Here is a 7,809-nt window from a genome sequence, read left to right on the forward strand (position 1 = left end):
TGGTTGTCTGTCCCCCAGGGAGGAGGTCACACACAGTTCCATGTAATCGGTTCCCTCTTTCCTACCCATTCTCCCTTTACCCTCCCTATTTTGCCACTCACACCACTGGTCCTATAGGGCTCATCCATCCTGGATTCCCTGGATTTTTTTAAGATAACAAAGTGGAAATGCCTGCTATTCAGTTCCTAATAAAAGTGAAGTGATGCTTGGGGAAAATCCCAACCTTGTGTAATATGCAGTGTTCAAACATATCTTTGGTGGGGGTTGGGGTTGGGGGCTGGGTACAGTGTACTTTATTGAAGGTACATGACAAGGCTGGGCTCTCTAAGCTCTTCTGCTTCTACAGGGGGTCTGAATGGAAACTCTAGATGATGGGATATTCTCAGTGTTTTGGGAGATCGAGTTGGGGCAAAGACTGAGCGCCTCTCTCACCTCTAGTGCTATTGCTGGGGCTGGTGGTTCAGGGGTGCTCTTATTCCTTGGAGGTCATGTGGACCATAAGGTCCACTACTCTGTTGCTATAGCCAAATTCATTGTCATACCAGGAAGTGAGCTTGACAAAGTGGTCATTGAGGGCTATGCCAGCCCTAGCATCAAAGGTGGGAGAGTGGGTACCACTGTGGAAGTCACTGAAAGCAACCTGGTCCTCAGTTAGCCTAGGATGCCCTTTAGGGAACCATTTGACATCTGCTTCATCACCTTCTTGATGTCATCATACTTGGCAGCTTTCTACTGATGGCAGGTGAGATCCACAACTGATACATTGGGGGTGGGGACATGGAAGGACAAGCCAGGGAGTTTCCCATTCAGCTCTGGGATAACCATGCACACAGCCTTGCCAGCACTCACAGGTACAGGGATGATGTTCTGGACAGCCCCACAGCCATCTTGCCAGGGCTTCCCAGAGGGGCCACCCCTGGTCTTTGGGTGGCAGTGATAGCGTGGACTATGGTCATGAGTCCCTACACAATGCCAAAATTGTCATAGATGGCTTTGGCCAGGGGGACCAACCAGTTGATGGTGCATGAGGCATTGCTGACAATCTTGAGGGAATTGTCATACTTCTTGTGGTTCAAGCCTATCATAAACGTGGGGCATGAGCAGAAGGGGCAGAGATGATCACCCTTTTAGAACCACCCTCAAGTGATCCCCAACCATCTCTACGGTTGTGAAGACACCAGTAGACTGTATAACACACTCGGCAACAGCCTCGCCCCACTTGATGTTGGTGTGAACTCATTCCTGGAAGATGGTGATAGACTTCCCATTGATGATAAACTTCCAGTTCTCAGCCTTCACAATGCCATTGAACTTGCCATGGGTGGAATCATACTGAAACATGTAGACCATGTAGTTCAAGTCAATGAAGAGGTCATTGATGGCAATAATGCCTACTTCATCAGAGTTAAAAGCCCTGGTGATCAGGCACCCAATGTGGCCAAATTTGTTTACTCCAGCCATCACCATCCTGTCTCGGGGATGTAGCTGGGACTGCACAGGAAAATGCCTGAGGAGAAGCAGAGATCCAAAATATATCTTTAAATCAAAGGACATCGTGTGAAGTATAACTCAAATATTTAGTACAACACAAACTACTTTAAATAAAGGCATTATGCACTTACCGTATCTCAGGTTAGCTAACCTTACATTAAAACATCCTGATTTTTCTTATGGGCAAACAGGGTGGAGAGTGGTGTATGGCATATGCTCTGTATCTCAAAAATTAGAGCTGATGGGGGAAAACCCATGTCATTTTTTAAAATCAGCAGGTCAAATATACCCAGAAACAACTTTAATATTTGAGATACCAAAATGTGGGTTAGCCAATTACAGTTGTAAAATTTTTTTAACAAAATATTAGCAAATAGAATTAATCAATTGATACAGTAAAAAAAACGATATTCACTGATCAAGTGGGCTGGTTTACTATTTTAAAATCAATCCGTTTATGACCCCACATGAACAGGTTTGCTGTTACTAGTTGTCTTCAGTTGACCCCCACTCAAGTATAGGGACCTGATGTATAACAGAATGAACACTGGTCGTTTGACTCCATTGCTGTGGCAATTGTTTAATTCTTTCTCATTGAGGACATTCATTTATGGCAACCTGCTACCAAACATGATTTTCTGTTCTAGCAATTGCTCTTTTCTGATGTGTGCAAAGTAAGCAACCAGAAGTCTCACCATCCTTGCTTCTAAAGAGCATTCCTTTTATGTTTCTTCTAAGATTGAATGGTTTGTTCTGGAAGCCCATGGTATATTCTGGATCCTTTGCCACTACTACAGTTTAAATGCATCATTTATCCTGTGTTTATTTTTCATTGTCCAAATTTTTCATGTCTGAGGTGATTGAAAAGACCATGGATTGCATCAGGTATCTTTGCTCCTTAGAAGTTTAAAGAAGTCTTTTTTCAAAAATACATCATTTTATTTCTTCACTACTGCTGCATGGATTGTTGATCCAAGTTGAAAAAAATAATTGACAACTTCAGTTTATTCTTCATTAATCATGTTGATTGAAGATAAACAAGCGGCCATCTAGCTCAGAAGCATCAAAGCCCACATGAAATAAGCACACCAGCCTGTGTGATCACGAGGTGTCAAAGGGATCAGGTATCAGGCATTAAAGAACAAAAAAATCATATCATTGTATGCTTACCTTCCCGATACAATCGTTGAGGACAAATGGGTGCATAAGCAATGTGGCGAAGAAAGCTGATGGTGCCCAGCTATCAAAATATATAGTGTCTGGAGTCTTAAAGGCTTGAAGATAAACAAGTGGCCATCTAGCTCAGAAGGAAAATACCCACATGGAAGAAGCACTCCAGCCTGCGTGATCACGAGGTATTGATGGGATCAGGTATCAGGCATCAAAGAACAAAAAATCATATCATTTTGAATGAGGGGGTGTGCAGATTGGGGACCCAAAACCCATCTGTAGGCAACTGGACATCCCTTTACAGAAGGATCTTGGGGAGAAGATGAGCCAGTCAGGGTAGCAATGTAGCAATGATGTAGCTTGATGCAGTGTAGCAATGATGAAACACTCAACTTTCCTCTAGTTCTTAAATGCTCTCCCCCGCTACCTCCCCACTATCATGATCCCAATTCTACCTTACAAATCTGGCTAGACCAGAGGATGGACACTTGTACAGATAGGAACTGGAAACACAGGGAATCCAGGGCGGATGATCCCTTCAGGACCAGTGGTGAGAGTGGCAATACCGGGAGGGTGGAGGGAAGGTGGGGTGAAAATGTGGAACCAATTACAAGGATCTACATATAACCTCCTCCCTGGGGGAGGGACAACAGAAAAGTGGTTAAAGGGAGATGTTGGACAGTGTAAGATATGACAAAATAATAATAATTTATAAATTATCAAGAGTTCATGAGGGAGGGGGCAACAGGGAGGGAGGGGAAAAATGAGGAGCTGATACCCAGGCTTCAAGTAGAAAGCAAATATTTTGAGAATGATGAGGGCAACAAATGTAGAAATGTGCTTGACACATGGATGTATGTATGGATTGTGATAAAAGTTGTGCAAGCCCCCAATAAAATCATTTTTTTTAAAAGAAAAGAAAGTAGGCAAAAAATATTATCTCAATTGTATATTTAAAAGGTACATTTTAAATGAAGATAAAATTGCCTCAAAATTGATAATATTTGCCTCTGAGGGGTGACTCTTTCGGCATCCCTTTCCAAATTAATAATATAACGAGGCAGGAGAGAAAAAGGACTTAAGAAATTTACAAGTAAACGTCAAAGGATGCTTTCGTGGGGTAGTGTTGGAAAGTATGTTCTTGAGTGGTGCAAATAGTTAAAGTGCTTGGCTGCTGACTGAAAGGTGGGGGGTTTGAGACCACCCAGAGACACCTCAGAAGCAGGCATGTCAACCTATTTTCAAAAAAAGAAAGAAATCAGCCATTGAGAACTCTATGGAGCACATTTGATTTTGATGCACCTGGGATGCCACCAGTCAGAATGCACGCCTAGTACTGCTTTGAGAGCGTGACTGGGTCCACACTGCCTCTCCCAAGGACAGCTCCGGGGTACACAAGCCCTCTGCCAGGAGAAGGGAGAAGTCCATGCACAGCTGGAACTGAGGGGAGAACACGGAGTTGAGTCCTCAACTCAGTGGATAAGCCCCCAACAGCAAATAAATAACTGTGTCAAGAGTCACCATAAACAAAGTCGAAAGACCAGTGACAGATTGGGAGAAATACTTACCATCTTTATAACATATAAAGTTTTATTATCTAGAGTATATAAATCAACAAACATATTACCAATTTGATATGCAAGCATGCAAAGACTGTGAATAAGCAATTCACAGAAAAAGAATATGTAACAATAAACAAATATCAGTATTCTTAATTTCTTTATATTTAATGCAAATGAAATTAAATGAGATTTGTTTCTGCCTGTCAGATTGAAATAAATGAAAAAGACTGATAACATATGTAAATACATAGAGCTTTGTAAAGATGTTTAGAAAACTGTGGCCAGTCATTATTTTTTGGAGGATGATAGCAGTGGATGGGGTTAAGGGAAATGGGGATTTTCACACTGTGTTTTGCACCATTCTGTATTGTTTAAATTCTGTGTGAAGAGAAGAAATAAAAACATAAGCAAAGAAGAAAAGAAAGTTTGTTTTTTTACCCCCTGAAGATCTTTGCAGAGCCCATAGCATTACCTCGGGTCCCCTCAGGTTTCTGAGAAAAGGAGCTATAGTCACAGGAGTCTTGATTGCTCCAAACATTTGCTTTAATCAATGTAATTAGCAGAGCACCAACTAGGCTGGAAGTCCTGGTGCCCTGCAGGTCGCCCAAGCAGTGCATGCTGCCTGTACACGCTCTTTAAGGACTCAGCTCCCTCCAGGGTGTGTCTCTCCTCTCGTCGTCGCTCTGGTCTCCTCTCAGGGTTCTGAGGACCACTTGTGGGTAAGTGAGAAATAAAAAAAAATCCCCCAGATGTTGGCAAGAGGTCAGTCACCATTATTTGCTTTTGGCAGATGCTTGAACGCAGGCTGGGGAGTGGGAAAGTTTTATCTGGAAAAAAGGGGAAAGTGTCAAGTACGTCCTGATTGGAGGATTTTGGTGTGGAGAAGATGGAGGCAAATGAACTAGTAGTGGAGCATCCTTGTGATTGATTTGGAGGGAATGCTTGCTTTCTCTGGTTTGTCCTGAGTTGGAAGTGGAGCAAGAGTTACGGAAACTCGCAGTTATTGACCAAGTGCGGACCTCTTGGGGTTGATGGCTGCACAGGTTGTGGTTTGATATCTTGGGTGGCTGCTGTAGAGGTTACAGGTCAGGTTTTATATATGGTCTAGACATGATCAATATTTACAGTATCTCAGAATCTTTTTATTTGCTGGGCTCTGTGTGAAATTCTTCAGTGGTGGCTCCAATTTGTAATCTTTGTGTCCCTCCACTCCTGTGTTTCCTACTGTTTTCCACCTCACCACAAGGTTCTATTGGCCCCTTCTTCAGTTATTAAAACCAGAAATCTGTGAGTTATCATGGCCTCCACCACTCCTACCTGGTTATATTGGTTAATTTTATGTGTCAGCTTGGATCTCTTAGGGTTCACAGTGGTTTGGAGAAATACTGGTCTAGTAATGTTTCGTAATTGGAGTGGAATGCAATGAAATTATCTTCCACAATGTAAACTAATGAAATATAATTATTCATTTGAAAAAATGAATTTCCTTAGGGTGTGTTCTACTTTATAAATAAAAACTTTGGTATAACTTTCTGTCTCTTCACTCTGTACTCTTTCCATCTTTAAATCTACAAATCTTAGGACGCAAGCTTAAAGAAGTCTTTAGCTTCCTGATAACAATAACAACATATATGTATGCATATATGTATTGGTATATGTATAGCACGTCTATGTACACAGAGGGCATAGGGTTCGGTGTAGGGCTACCAACCACAAGGGCAGCATTTCCAACCACCGACCCTTCCATGGGAAAAGGGGATACCTTCTGCTTCCTGAAAACCGACAGTCCCATCAAGCCAAAGGGAACAGCTCTGCTCTCGTCTAGCGTTTCCCTGACTGAAACGGACTCAGAGGCAGTGAGTCTGGTGTTTTGGGTTTTATAATGGGGCTTCAGAAATTCTGCAGCAACATTGAATGAAAAGATAATGGATTTTTTTCCTGTCTATCTTTTTGAAGCACCTTCATATGTAAGATATATGTAGATGTAAACACACATTTGCACATGTAATTATATTTACATATAGATCATCTATGTATATGTAAGTACACCCATATGCACACTTGTAATTAGTTCTCTTTCTCGAGAGAACCCTGACTAATATAGGGGTCAGACATCAAATCCCGTGGAGCTGACCCCTAAATAACTTTCAAATCTGTCTTCTCAGCTCTATTTTTACTACTAGTGTCTTTCATCTCATCTAGATAAATTTTCATTCTCATCTTCTACCAATCAACATTTTTATAATTGCCAGAGAAAACTTTCCAAAGAAGCAAGCCTAATTTGTCATTCTTCATTAAAGCTCTGCTGGGCCCAGTGCCCTTCATACAATTCTGCTGTTGCATTCAGTGCCTCTTCCTGCTACAAATGTTCAGTTCAGCTTTTTCCTCTCCAGCATCTACTCAAATTTCTTCTCCCATGAGCCACCTGCCCTACCTCCAGCCCATGTGTGACTACACACACACACACACACACACACACACACACACACACACACCTTCTCCTGGCTGCGAGCTAAGTCAGGTAATCAAGTTTCTCTTTTCCTGGAATTTGAATTTGGAACATTTTGAAGTCTTGAAGAGACAATCCATCTCTGGCTTAGCCCTGATTCAGGCACACATTGTTCCGTTTTCCCTCTGATTTTGGCATTGCCTTCTTGATCGCTTTCTTACCAACTCCTTGTTGCCTTGGGTCAGACAGAGCAGTATTTGATACTTGTAGTCAAATAAACTCCAACAAACCTTGCTCTTCCCCAGCAAGCAAACTCTTACTTATCCTTTAGTCAAAGTCAGATGCCCATGCATTCAATCACTCATTAATTTAACAAACATTTACTGTGCCAAATTTGGAAGATAAAATAGTAAATAAAGTAAATGTGGTCCTTGACTAAATAGGCCCCAAACTAACCCCAAATAGAACTTACAGGGCCATCAGTTTCAGATAGTAGAGTTAATTATATGAAGGGTTTCAAAAGTTCATGGAAAAGGGAATTAAAACAGTTGAATTTTTCTGCAATTTTTTTGAAGCACCCTCAAAATCTCTCAGTTCATGGCATCCTATCAACATTGGTCTGAGCAATTGATTAATTACTTCATATCCCCATTCTTCAAGCCCCTTCCACCATAGACATCCCTTTTATTGTATTTAATATTATTTTCTTTTTACTTAAAAATTTGTTAAAATAGTTTTATTGGCATTTCATCTACATATCATACAATTCAGTACTTCAATCATATTAAGAAGAGTTGTACAATCATCACCCAAATCAATTTTAGAATGTTTTCTTCTTCCTTGTACTCATTGTTATTCATGAAATTATTTTTTTAATTGTGGCAAAAATATACACAACAAAATATTCTCCAATTCAACAGCTTCTGCATGTGTAATTCAGTGCCATTGATTATACTCTTTGTGTTATACAACCATTATTGATATGCTTTTCCAAATTATTTCACCACCATTAGTGTTTTTATAAAATGTACATTACAGTTTTGAGAGCATGTGCTGTTTTTACACCTAAACAGTATTTATTTTCTTAAATAATGGTGATGGATGGTGAAGAAAGCTGATGGTGCCCAGCTATCAAAA

This window comes from Echinops telfairi, unplaced genomic scaffold, assembly GCF_000313985.2.
Source record: "Echinops telfairi isolate 266 unplaced genomic scaffold, ASM31398v2 ScPeMD7_7465;HRSCAF=8503, whole genome shotgun sequence".
NCBI classification, from domain to species: Eukaryota; Metazoa; Chordata; class Mammalia; order Afrosoricida; family Tenrecidae; genus Echinops; species Echinops telfairi.